This window comes from Astyanax mexicanus, chromosome 16, assembly GCF_023375975.1.
Source record: "Astyanax mexicanus isolate ESR-SI-001 chromosome 16, AstMex3_surface, whole genome shotgun sequence".
Taxonomy (NCBI): Eukaryota; Metazoa; Chordata; class Actinopteri; order Characiformes; family Acestrorhamphidae; genus Astyanax; species Astyanax mexicanus.
The window spans coordinates 40,484,634-40,498,873 of record NC_064423.1 but is presented as its reverse complement, the minus strand read 5'-3'; the positions used below and the strand labels follow the sequence as shown (position 1 = coordinate 40,498,873).

At 35.9% G+C, this 14,240-nt stretch overlaps 1 protein-coding gene and 1 long non-coding RNA gene across 5 annotated transcripts in view; both read left to right on the top strand.

Moving 5' to 3' along the window:
• LOC125782185 (uncharacterized) overlaps nucleotides 1-4,510 on the top strand; it is a 28,368-nt gene extending 23,858 nt beyond the window's left edge. The window contains exon 2 of the long non-coding RNA XR_007424771.1: nucleotides 2,537-4,510. This is a non-coding gene — a long non-coding RNA (uncharacterized LOC125782185). The remainder of the gene's footprint in view (nucleotides 1-2,536) is intronic.
• pde3b (phosphodiesterase 3B) overlaps nucleotides 1-14,240 on the top strand; it is a 116,342-nt gene that overhangs the window by 39,615 nt on the left and 62,487 nt on the right. The window lies entirely within an intron of this gene.

Genomic DNA, 14,240 nt, shown 5'->3' with positions numbered 1-14,240 from the left:
AAATATGCATTTTTAAGCTATTTTATAAAAGGCATGCTTTGGGTGTCTATTACATCTCAACTAATCTAAAAGATGAACAAACACTGAACTGCTTTAGCTCATCTAGGAAGGCTTTCCACAAGGTTTAGTAGTGTGTTTATGGTGTTTATGGGAATCAATCAGACACTAATGTTGGACGAGAGGATCTGTCTCACAGTCTGTCCACTATGATTCATCCCAAAGATGTTCTATCAGGTTAAGATCAGGACTCTGTGCAGACCAGTCAAATTCTTCTTCACCAAACTCAAACTCACCAGCTCATCCATGTCTTTATGGAGCTTACTTTGACAGGCCTGTTCCCAAAATAGGGCTGCACGATATTGGAAAACTTTTCTTTTTTTGACAATATATAATCGCGATATTAAACAATGCAGGGCCAATGACGACACCAGCCCCGCCCCCACCCGTGCGCTGTCTCGCGTCTGGACCAATCAAGAGCTAATTCCGAGTCAGCACCGAGCTCAACTCAAAACCCGAGAGAAACAGCAAAAAACAACAGTAATCGGCCCTTTAATCAGCATTTAAATGGCTTTTTAAAAGGTAAATAAGAGCGTTTGTTTTTCTGGGATTAAAAGTGTGAATTCAGCTGTAACTGGAAATATCTGCGCTGCTAAACTGTGTTGGACTGAGGAGCACAGCTTTCCATATGTGCTCACATTTACAAGCGCGTGCCCAACCATGTGAATGGTAACCATGCCATCCCCCCCCCCCCCTCACATTTCTCAGGCAGCAGCAGCCTGTCACTCACACAGACACAGAGACATCTACTTCTTGTGTCAAGAATCAAAACACTGCAACATGAGTCAAGGGTCATGCACATGAAATTGTCCAACATCTCTTGGTCTGCTGAAGCAGTAAGAGTTAATTTTCATGAAACAACCCCACACCATAATCATAATGATCCCCCCTCTACCAAACTTTTTACACTCAGCACAAAGCAGTCAGACAAGAACTGTTCTTCTAGCAAATGCCAAATTCAGACAGAGAAGAGTGATCCTGAGAGAGACCCATGCTTTCACTAATGTGTGTAGAAGCAGTCTGCATGCCCAGGTGCTTGGTTTTAATCACCTGTGAACATGGAAGTGTTTGGAACACCTGAGTTGAGTGATTTGGATGGTGATGAGCGAGTACTTGTGGTTGTAGAAGCTGGTGGAATGCAGGGAGGATGAGGACGCTGGGTTATTAGGGCAGGTTCTGACGGGTCTGTGGGTTCTGGGTTGGAAGTGTGCAGCAGGTTATGGTGCAGGTGTGCAGGACAGGCTGAGAGCTGGAGCAGGTGAGTTTGGTATGGACTTCTGCTCCAGCATAGCATTTAAAAGAAGAGAGAGAGAGTGTTCGGGCTGATAGCTGGTTTTGTGTGAATATTATTCACAGTATTATTGCAGTATTGAGCTTATATGCATTCTTATAGGCAACTCTTCATATATTTTACATATATTTTGAACATCTCTCAATTAATGTATTTTATTGAATGCATTATTTTTTAAAAAACAGTTTTCAGGCATTTTTGAAACAAGCTATCACAGTATTGCACGAAGAGTGTTTCAGTGTCTAATTTAACCTGTTAATTGACAGGATTAAATGACAGGATATCTGCATATTCGTATAATGCCTAAATTTATGTATACGTTTTTTTATACATATATAAATAATAGTACTTTGATAAAACAGCTGTAAGTGGAGCTTTAGCATGGCGTGCAAACACATTTCTTTGATTTTACCAAATTAAAAACCTCTGGAATTTAATCAAGAGGAAGATGGATGATCACAAACCATCAAACCACCAAACTGAACTGCTTGAATTTTTGCACCAGGAGTAAAGCAGCATAAAGTTATCCAAAAGCAGTGTGTAAGACTGGTGGAGGAGAACATGATACCAAGATGCATGAAAAAAACTGTGATTAAAAACCAGGGTTATTCCACCAAATATTGATTTCTGAACTCTTAAAACTTTATTTTTTTGCATTATTTAAAGGCCTGAAAGTTCTGCATCTTTTTCGTTATTTTAGCCATTTCTCATTTTCTGCAAATAAATGCTCTAAATGACTATATTTTTATTTGGAATTCTGCCGTGATTTGATCAGCCGTGGTTTTATGTGTTTTGGATACAATCCGGGTTAGCACCCGAACACCCCTTTCAGACAGCTTCCTCTTACAGCATCCACAGTTAATCCTGTTGGATGTGGTTGATCCTTCTTGGTGGTATGCTGACATTACCCTGGATACCGTGGCTCTTGATGCATCACAAAGACTTGCTGTCTTGGTCACAGATGCTCCAGCAAGACGTGCACCAACAATTTGTCCTCTTTTGAACTCTGGTATGTCTCCCATAATGTTGTGTGCATTGTAATATTTAGAGCAGAACTGTGCTCTTACCCTGCTAATTGAACCTTCACACTCTGCTCTTACTGGTGCAATGTGCAATTAATGAAGATTGAACACCAGGCTGCTCCAATTTAGACATGAAACCTAATATCCCACACTAAAATGATGACAGGTGTTTCAGTTTCATTGTTTAACCCCTGTATGCTCGTGTAAAGTTCAGGACAGGTCAGATTGGGACTGAACCGTCGTCAGCAGCTCTGATTGTCTCTGAGAACATGTGTGTTGATGGATGGCGGCTCGGCCGACGGCGGCGCTGCTGTTGGCTGGAGGTCTGCTGGTCCCTGTTTATACGAGCAGTCTGTCCTCACTGATTCACTCCCACCGTCCCCCCGCCCCCAAATACAGCCAGATGTTCCCTTACAAGGCCGGGGACGATCTGGCTGCTGCCGCTGTTGTATCAGGTAGAGCTTTACTGTGGAGCTCGGCCTTCCTCCTCCAGTGGCAGCAGTGCGCTCTGTACTCAGCTCCAGAGCCAGGTCTTTAACAAAAACTACTCTTTTAACACCTAAATTTAACCCTTCTGTTATGTTCTGGGTCAATTTGACCTGTTTTTAAAGTTTGAAGATCTAGTAAAAATAGTTAAAAGTATTTTTTTTTCCAGTATAAAACTTCTTTTGCTTGCCTTAATTATTCTAGTCATCATATCGCATATTTGCAACAAAATTACAGTGTTATGTTTCAATATTATGTAAAACTATTGTTGGTAACACTTTAAAATAAGACTACCATTATAAAGGGTTTATGAATGGTTTATAAAGAAGTTTATTAATGGTTTTTAATTAGGTTGCAAATACTTTAAAACCCATTAATAAGCAGTTAATTAATATATAACAAGTAGAAAAGGCAACGGTGAGCTGAAAATTAGCAAAATAATGATTCCACACTCATTTATATCATTTATACTGTCAATCCTCAGATCTTTATAGATACTGATTTTACTTTGTGTTTTCCATCAATCAGCATTAAACCTGTCATATTAATATATTTATAAGTATGTTTAACTATTTACCATAGATTAAATGAATAAGTTGCCATTGATGTGTTTTAACTGCTTATCAATGGTTTTTAAGGCATTTACAACCTAATCAATAATAATAAGTAATAATCTAATTTGCAAACCATTTATAAATCCATTTATAGTCTTATTTTAAAGTGGTACTCAATTGTTTTATGTGTTAATAATAATAATAATAATAATAATAATAATAATAATAATAATAATTGTAATAATGAAGTTTATTAATATAGCACCTTTCATACATAAAAATCCTCCTCAAAGTGCTCTACATAGAGAGAAAGAATTGGTTCATAAGCACAACAAGCAAGCAAGGCAATTTTAAAAAATAAAATAAATAAAATAAAAATAAAATAACAAAATAAAATGAACATGAATAAAATATAATACTCAAAAACAGATGTATGACAATTATGATAGAATAAAAATACAGTCAAAACCAGACAGATAAAAATAAGATCTAATTAAAAACTGTAAAATAAAAATAAAAATATAATAATAGGGTAAAAATGAAATCAGAACCAAAAAATAAAACAGTTATAATACATAAATAATAAGAAAGGTCTAAATGAATGCTAGAAAATTAATGAGAAATAAATATAAGAAGCTCTAATTAAATGCAAAAAAAGATATGTTTTTAGATTTTTCTCAAAAATAGAGGTTGCCGCTTCTCTACTCTTTATGAACATGATGGCAATTGTGTCTATTTGTATGTTTGTTCACATACATAACAGTAAACAGTATTTTGGCCAATCATGCTTCAACAACTGTGATTCCATAACATACACAGAGTGCGGACTATAAGTAAATAATTCACAAACTTATCTTAATAAATGATTGATTCATTCAAATTGCTTTTCTCCAACTCATTCAATTCAGTGTGCATTAATTTTTTTCTTCACACTTCGTCACTGTAGTTACTGCTCTTGACTTGTTTTGCACCTTGTATCCAGAGTTTTTAATGGAGTTATTTTTGTCTTTTGTGCTGAATAAATGATTCTGTACCCAGGACTGAATCCATTTGTCCCTTTTCTGAGTGAATAACTGCTCTTTGCTGTTGTTGTTTTTTTTAGTATTTTACTCGGTAAAAAAACACTCATACAGTGAGGAACAGCAGCAGGAGCTCCTCAGATAAAGTGCTCTATAATGTTGACATGTTGAGATTAATTCTATTTGTCTATTTGAATGAAGCTTATTTGCCAAGCTAGCCGGTTCTGTAGCAGCTGGTAAGTTTGGGTAGATGTTTTCTGGAGGCACTAGACCATACAGTATCAAACTTATTTTATTCACCGTTTAATCTTGATCTTAATTTTAATCTGTTTTGAGCAGGACAGACTGTCTAAAAGTTATGTTCCCTTTACTTGCTTAATAAGTATTTTATTAATGGAAATGAGATATTGGGTCATGCTTTAATGACAGCATTAAACCAAATAAAATATATTTTACCTTCTGGATTGTACAACAACTTTATGCTGGAATATAATGGAACACCCAGGACCTGACTGTAAAACATTAGCCTCGCAAAATGAGGTAAAATTCCCCGGAACCTTTGATGGAAGTTAATATAAAATGTGTATTTTGGAGATGCAAGCTGTTGTTTTGTGGACGACGGCCGCGATAACGACGATGGACAACAACAATAACAAGTACAAACAGTATAAACGTCCCTCCAAAGGTACAGTGTGATCCAACGGGTCCAACTGTGCTCATTAAACATAGATAAATAAACTGTGCAGAGGGATACAGTACGAATACATCCCGTAACTAAACGTACCAAAGATGTACCCTTGAGGTTCACCGCCCCAGTGACTAATTTATACCCTTTTTTTAATTCGTGAGGGTGCAGAATTAACTTTTCTGCCATTTCTAGAACTCTAAAACTCAATAAATGCAATAAAATAAAATAAAAACTCTCAGATTTCTATCAAACTTGATATACAGTTATATATCTCAGATATGGCTGATACGTAAATGACTACAGGTGGGTCTTGCACCACAAGAGGGCGTAAGAGCTCTAGTTAATGCCAACCTTGCAGAGACAAAGCTTTTAGTCCTGCTGATGGAAAGGGTACTCATCAGTGTTGGAGATGGTTAACCCCAACCTTGCAGAGACAGAGCTTTTAGTCCTGCTGATGGAAAGGGTACTCATCAGTGTTGGAGATATCTTAGGCTAACATTGCAGAGACAGAGCTTTTAGTCCTGCTGATGGAAAGGGTACTCATCAGTGTTGGAGATGGTTAGCCCCAACCTTGCAGAGACAGAGCTTTTAGTCCTGCTGATGGAAAGGGTACTCATCAGTGTTTGAGATATCTTAGGCTAACATTGCAGAGACAGAGCTTTTAGTCCTGCTGATAGAAAGGGTACTCATCAGTGTTGGAGATGGTTAACCCCAACCTTGCAGAGACAGAGCTTCTAGTCCTGCTGATGGAAAGGGTACTCATCAGTGTTGTAGATATCTAACGCTAACCTTTCAGAGACAGAGCTTTTAGTCATGCTGATGGAAAGGGTACTCATCAGTGTTGGAGATATCTAATGCTAACCTTGCAGAGACAGAGCTTTTAGTCCTGCTGATGGAAAGGGTACTCATCAGTGTTGGAGATATCTAATGCTAACCTTTCAGAGACAGAGCTTTTAGTCCTGCTGATGGAAAGGGTACTCATCAGTGTTGGAGATATCTAATGCTAACCTTGCAGAGACAGAACTTTTAGTCCTGCTGATGGAAAGGGTACTCATCAGTGTTGGAGATATCTAATGCTAACCTTGCGTTAGACAGAGCTTTTAGTCCTGCTGATGGAAAGGGTACCCATCAGTGTTGTAGATATCTAACGCTAACCTTTCAGAGACAGAGCTTTTAGTCCTGCTGATGGAAAGGGTACTCATCAGTGTTGGAGATATCTAATGCTAACCTTGCAGAGACAGAGCTGTTAGTCCTGCTGATGGAAAGGGTACTCATCAGTGTTGTAGATATCTAACGCCAACCTTGCGTTAGACAGAGCTTTTAGTCCTGATGATGGAAAGGGTACTCATCAGTGTTGTAGATATCTAACGCTAACCTTGCTGAGACAGAACTTTTTGTCCTGCTGATGGAAAGGGTACTCATGAGTGTTGGAGATATCTTAGGCTAACGTTGCAGAGACAGAGCTTTTAGTCCTGCTGATGGAAAGGGTACTCATCAGTGTTGGAGATATCTAACGCTAACCTTGCTAAGACAGAGCTTTTAGTCCTGCTGATGGAAAGGGTACTCATCAGTGTTGGAGGTATCTAACGCTAACCTTGCGTTAGACAGAGCTTTTAGTCCTGCTGATGGAAAGGGTACTCATCAGTGTTGTAGATATCTAACGCTAACCTTTCAGAGACAGAGCTTTTAGTCCTGCTGATGGAAAGGGTACTCATCAGTGTTGGAGATATCTAATGCTAACCTTGCAGAGACAGAGCTGTTAGTCCTGCTGGTGGAAAGGGTACTCATCAGTGTTGTAGATATCTAACGCTAACCTTTCAGAGACAGAGCTTTTAGTCCTGCTGATGGAAAGGGTACTCATCAGTGTTGGAGATATCTAATGCTAACCTTGCAGAGACAGAGCTGTTAGTCCTGCTGATGGAAAGGGTACTCATCAGTGTTGGAGGTATCTAACGCTAACCTTTCAGAGACAGAGCTTTTAGTCCTGCTGATGGAAAGGGTACTCATCAGTGTTTGAGATCATTGCTTGCGAGTTTATTTTTATGTACTGTAATTTTAAATAGATTTTAATAGATTTTTTGTAATTAGTAAGATATTTTATTTATTATCATGTTGGAATAAACCTTGAATAAGTTTGCCCGTGGGCCAGGTATTTTGTAAGCCATTATGTGGCCACAAAAAAAAAATCTGTTTTGTAAAAGGAAGTGTAATGGGATGGAGTGCTGCTACAGACTAGTAGCTCTTCAGCCCAGAGGGTTGTTGAACCCAATTGCAGAACAGTTGATCTCAAAGCAGGTTAACCCAAAAAAAAACCCGAACCAGTCATCAGGGTCGTGATCTAATACACTACTGCTGCCCCGACTAGTGAATTGGGACACGGCCGGGGAAAAAACGTCCTTATAAGGTGATAGTGAGACCAAGAACGGGTGGAAAAACGAGAACGAGCGGAAACTTAAGTCACGTTGAGCACGACAGAGAGAGAGCGAGACAGGGCAGGAATATAAACAAAAGCTCACCAGAAAAGCATTTTATTTATATATATATATTTTTTCATTTTGCTCCAAACTTTTACACAAACAATTATAATTCGTTTTTTTTTTACAAATACAAATACAAAATAAACTGCTTTGAAAAATATTGCACTAATCACCACATGGAGTTCATGATTATAATGAATTATTTCATTTAAGTAATATATATATATTTTTTTTTTGGGGGGGGGGGGGGGGGGAGGGGGGGGACAATAACATAATTATTTTACACAAGTGTAGCAATAATAATAAAATAAAAAAAAATAATAATAATTTTAATAATAGCACTAATAACAAAAAAATAAGAATTAAAATAAGAACTAAACAAAAATAATGTTTAATGATAAGTTATATTGATTTTTTTTCTTTTTTTATAATAATAATAATAATAATAATAATAATAATAATAATAATACTTTATTACAACAACAAAAATAACTACAATAACTATAACATTAATAACAAAAAAAAGATAACTAAACCAAAAAATAAAATAAAATAAAATAAATGATTAATGATAATAATTTGTATCAGTGAGAGCCGGGTCGTCGGTAGCGGTTCTGAGACGGATGGTGTAGAGCAGCAGGTTAAGTAAACTCTAAAGCAGACAGGAAGGACTCGGGCCGGCTGGAATAAACAGGAAGAAGTGCGCCGGGCCGAGAGCAGCCGCAGGCTTTTCACTCAGCGCTGAATAAAAACCGGAGCCGGGTTAGAACTGCCAGTCCACCTCTCTCACCAGAACACCACAACCTCCACCAACTGAGGCTCTGACGCTTAACGCTTAATAGGTAGAAGTATAGATACTAGAGTTTAATAAAATACTTCTGTAGAAGTTAAAGAAGAATCAACTCAAGCTCAAGGAAAAGTGGTTTTAAAACTACTTAAAGTATAAAAGTAGAAGTAACTACCCTTTCTCCAAAACACATTTTTCTAAAAGCTATAAAGACTATAATGTTAAAATATTAAAATGATAATGTTGAAAACCTTATATTTGGGATACACTAGGCTCCCAATGTTTCTGCTGCATATATGCCCAATTGTAAATGAATGTATTTTATATTTAGTAGAATGTAACTATATATTAAATATATTCTTTAATATATATATATATATATATATATATATATATATATATATATATATATATATATATATATATATATATATATATATATGATAAAGGATATATTAAAGAAGGGTGTGCAGGTGTGATGGATCACAGTATAAACCAATAGGGAGTCGGAATGGTATATTTTTATACTTATATGTTTATACTCTACATCCAATCACAATCAGATTCACTCTGATCTGGATGGAGAGATTTATCTGGATAGAGGTTTTATTGAACGATGAGAAGCCGGAATTTAAAAAAACGAGCTGAAATGAGTAAACAGGAGTAACGAGGCTGTTTTTATTAAAATGTAAGGAGTAGAACGTTCAGATAATTGTGTGAAAATGTAATAAAAAAATAAACAGTCCAGTACAGTAGAGAGAACCTACATTGCAACTTAACCCTCCTATTATGTAAATTTTTTTAGGAACAGCAATGGTGTTCCAGGGTCAGTTTGACCCGCTGCATCTTTAATTATCCAAAAGATAAACTTAAAAACCCCCCAAAAATCCTTACAAGAAGTGTAAATATAATTTTTTTTACTAACTCAATTAGGATAATTCACTCGTTTTTCATTCAAACTTTTTTTAACGTTTCCCTACTTTATTTACTTTTAAAAGACCAACATACAAAACAATAGTTTTACATAACATTGAAACATAACATTGTAATTTTGTTTTAGTTTTTGCAAATATGTGAGATGAACCATTTTCATATTATATGTTCATTAAACTAATTAAGGCAAGCAGAAGAAGTTTTAAACTGAAAAAAATACTTTTAACTATTTTTCCTAGAGCTTCAAACATTAAACCAGGTCAAGTTGACCCGGAACAAAACAGGAGGGTTAAGTACAGTAACAAACGAATGCTACTTTTTTATATATATATATATATATATATATATATATATATATATATATATATATATATATATAAAAGGTCATATCTTGATATTTTGATTATTTTATGAATTTTTACATTGTAAATTTAATATTAAAGACTATATTGAAGCTATTCAGGAACACATGCTGAATTGTTTAGCATTAAACAAACCAGAATGAGTTTTATGCTTTAGATTATTCTAAATAAGTATTACATGTATCTTTGAGGACAGATCTGCAGACTCTTGGTGAGATTTTAATCTCAGTGTCTTCATGAGGGAGAGTCACCTGGAATAGTTTTCTCAGCATCTTGAAGGAAGGAGTTCCTGGAGGTGATGAACAATAGTTGCTGCTAATTTTCCTAATGCTTCCTGATTTTATTAATGGCTGTTAACTAGGTTGAAAAAACATTAATATAAGTCAATAGAAAGAGCAACAGGCAACAGTGGCCTGGATGCTTATCGTACTTTGTCGTTTCCATCAGTCAGCATTAATATATCTAATAAAATAATATAGGAAAGTCACTTTAATATAATTAAGCTAATGTAATATAAGGTTAGCATACACCACGTTATGACACATTATGATTACTGGATAAATCATTAATCTTGGTAGTTAAATGTAGTTAAAAGTTGTCAACATATATGTTAATGCTGACTTATGGAAACCACAAAGATTAACAGTATAAATAAATGTGATCAATGAATCAGTATTTTGCGAATGAAAAATAAGTAATTGTGATAAACGATGTTGTTGTAATTAAACTATTATTATTATTATTATTATTGCGTACGATTATTATGCGAGTTTATTATGGTTATCTTAGTAATCAGTGCACTTTACTGTGAATGTTAATGTTGAAATTATTTTAAGAAATAAAAGTTAATTACTCTTTAAAACTGTTTTAATGTACTTTTATGCTATTATACTATGATTATATCAGTGTCATAAAATGCTTTTAAAATTACAATAATATAATTTATCGCAATTATTTATTTATATGCATTATTTCTAGGACACAATATTGTCCAAACTTAAACAGTTATTATTGTGACTGGTCTAAAAGTTGGAACAGATAAACTGCTTTTAATGTTATCAATATACTGAGTTATTCTATTAGTTGTAAATGTTCTTGCATTTTTATTATTATTATTATTATTATTATTATTATTATTATTATTATTATTATTATTATTATTATTATTATTATTATTATTATTATTATTATTATTTGAGCTCTCTAAACAAATTCATTATCAATTTGTTGTACAAAATATATATTTTTATTATTATGGTTATCTTAGTAATCAGTGCACTTTACTGTGAATGTTAATGTTGAAATTATTTTAAGAAATAAAAGTTCATTACTCTTTAAAACTGTTTTAATGTTTTCTTATGATTATATCATTATCAAAAAATGACAAACATATAGTTTATCGCAATTATTTCTAGGGTAAAATATTGTCCAAACTTAAACAGTTATTATTTTGACTGGTCTAAAAGTTGGACCAAATAAACTGCTTTTAAGCAGTTAGTTATACAGAGTTTTGTATTAGTGTAAATGTTTTTTTGCAATATTATTATTATTATTATTATTATTTTAAGATACTATGCAATACGCTCCACACACACAGTGCTGCAGTGTAAAGCATGAGCTGGGTGGAGGTGGGCGTGAGTCTCAGGGTATTGTCTGGTTCAGTGGCTGGTTCAGTGGCTGGTCTCAGAGGCTGAGGGCTCTGAATGGTAAAAAATGCCATTGTGGGAAAAAGTTCATCATTGACGTAATAGACTTGACCTTCCTCAGCTTGTGGCATTTTTGTTGTTCCTGCAAACACGTGTTTGTCATTATGCAAGCTCCTCGCCGCCTGGCACCGCGCCACCGCTCCAGCCTGCCGCTCGCCCGCGCCGGGGAGAGTGGCAGGTTCCGCGCCGGGTGAGCCGGTGAGCCGCTGATCTGCTCTGAGCTGCGGAGGAACAGTTTAATCTGCTCTGCTTTGTGTTTCTGCAGGACGTTTCCCCAAACATGCTGAAACAGCATGAAGCAATAAATACACTGTATAAATATACTGAAATATTCAGCGTTTAATACACAGATTTACCCCAAATTACAGCACGTCAACTTCTACTACTGGCATTTTCTCTCTTTTTAATGGAGTTTTTATTAAAAAAATAAGATCCAACTAACATCAGTTTAGAGTATAGAGCTTAACATCCCTCAACAAAACACATTAAAAAACATAAAAGAAATAAAGAAATAAAATGAAATGTGCAAAAATCATAAAAAGACATTAAAATACATGTTGAATTATAAAAAAACATGAAAGACTGAAAGAGAAAGAGAGACTGAAAGATAGAAAGAGAGATTGAAAGAAGGAAAGAGAGACCAAAAGACGGAAAGAAACTAAAGGACAGAAAGAGAGACTGAAAGAAAAACACTGAAAGAGATGCAGAAAGACGGAGAGAGACTGAAGGACAGACTGAGAGAAAAAGACTGAAAAAGAGATGCAGGTAGAAAGACTGAAAGACAGAAAGAGATGCTGAAAAATGGAAAGAGACTGAAGGAAAGAAAGAGAGGCTGAAAGATAGAAAGAGAGACTGAAAGAAAAACACTGAAAGGACAAGGACAGACAGAGAAAAAGATTGAAAAAGAGATGCAGGTAGAAAGAGACTGAAGGACAGAAATAGAGGCTGAAAGATGGAAAGAGAGACTGAAAGACAGAAAGAGACTAAGAGAAAAAGACTGAAAAAGAGATGCAGGTAGAAAGACTGAAAGACAGAAAGAGAGGCTGAAAAATGGAAAGAGACTGAAGGAAAGAAAGAGAGGCTGAAGGATAGAAAGAGAGACTGAAAGAAAAACACTGAAAGGACAAGGACAGACAGAGAAAAAGATTGAAAAAGAGATGCAGGTAGAAAGAGACTGAAGGACAGAAATAGAGGCTGAAAGACGGAAAGAGAGACTGAAAGACAGAAAGAGACTAAGAGAAAAAGACTGAAAGAGAGATGCAGAAAGAGAGAGACTGAAAGACATAAAGAGAGACTGAAAGAAAGATGCAGAAAGAAATAAAATCTTTAATAAAAAATCTTCAATAGATAGAGAGACTGAACAAGACGGAAAGAAAGACTGAAAGACTGAAAGTTAGGCTGAAAGACAGAAAAAGAGACTGAAAGACAGAAGGTGAGACTGAAAGACGGAAAGAGACAGAGAGAGACTGAAAGAGACGGAGAGAGACTGAAAAAGACCGACCCAGAGAGAAATTAAAAGACCGAGAGAAAGAATGAAAGAAAGACAGAGAGAGATTGAAAGTGAGAGAGAGAATTAGACAGTGAAAAGAGGAAAGAGAGAGAGAGAGAGTGACAGCAGTCCTGTAGAAAAGCCTGAAGACCTGATTCTGCCCTGCTTGTGTCAGAGCTGCCTGCAGAGGGGGAGGAGCAGCATGTGGAGGGGGCGGGGCAGATGGGAACAGCAAAGGGGTTCTTGGAAGCTCCACATCTGTATGGTGGGGGTGTGGGGGGGGGGGCATGGCGGGACAGAGAGGCAGGGAAGGCTGTAGAGAGTGCCAGCTGTGACGGGGGTGGGCACGGCTGGAAGGCACGGCGCCGGGTTGGACGCTGTGTGCCGGGTCTGGACCTCCTGCGTCATCAGTGTCTGGTCAGACTGGAGGCTGGAGGCAGGTGGCCTCGCCTCGCCGGCTGTAAATCAGAGAGCCGCCAAAACAGCTGCTCACAATCAGGGATCACCCTTTTAACAGTAGTGCAAACACACACACACACACACACACACACACACTCTCAGTACTGGATTATTATATACTATTTTCACTGTTTTTGCATTATTTGCACTAAAATAAATATAATATAATATAATATAATATATATATATATTTAGAATTGAATTGCACACAGACAGTAAAGTGTGAAGGCCAAAAAATGGTCTAATGTAAGAGAAAACGCTGCAATATATGTCAAATATAATCTACAATAATTCAAATAAATCAGTCACTGTTAGGTCTGTCACAATAATTGCAATACCGATTTATCGCACAATAAAAGAACATGATCTCAATAATTTCTGATCATTGTGATATCGTCTATTGTGTTTAATTGTATGTTTGTTCACACATATAATAGTGAACAGGTGCCATCTTTAAAAAGTGTATAATTGTTTTTTATGCTATTCTGTTATCATTATGTCAGTGGCATTTAGTAGTCTTAAATTTACAAAAAAATATTGTGTATCGCAATAATCGTATCGTCCACAAAAAAAAAACTTATCGTGACAGACCTAGTCACCGTTTGAGGCAAAACTATCCTTCAAATGTTTTAACTTGTTTGTCTGAATATTTTTGATTGCAAAATGTATGTATTTTATACATGCAAGAAATAAGAGAGCACTTAAAAATGTTTCTTTGATTTTACCAAATTAAAAACCTCTGGAATATAATCAAGAGGAAGATGGATGATCACAAGCCATCAAACCACCAAACTGAACTGCTTAAATTTTTGCACCAGGAGTAAAGCAGCATAAAGTTATCCAAAAGCAGTGTGTAAGACTGGTGGAGGAGAACATGATGCCAAGATGCATGAAAAAAACTATGATTAAA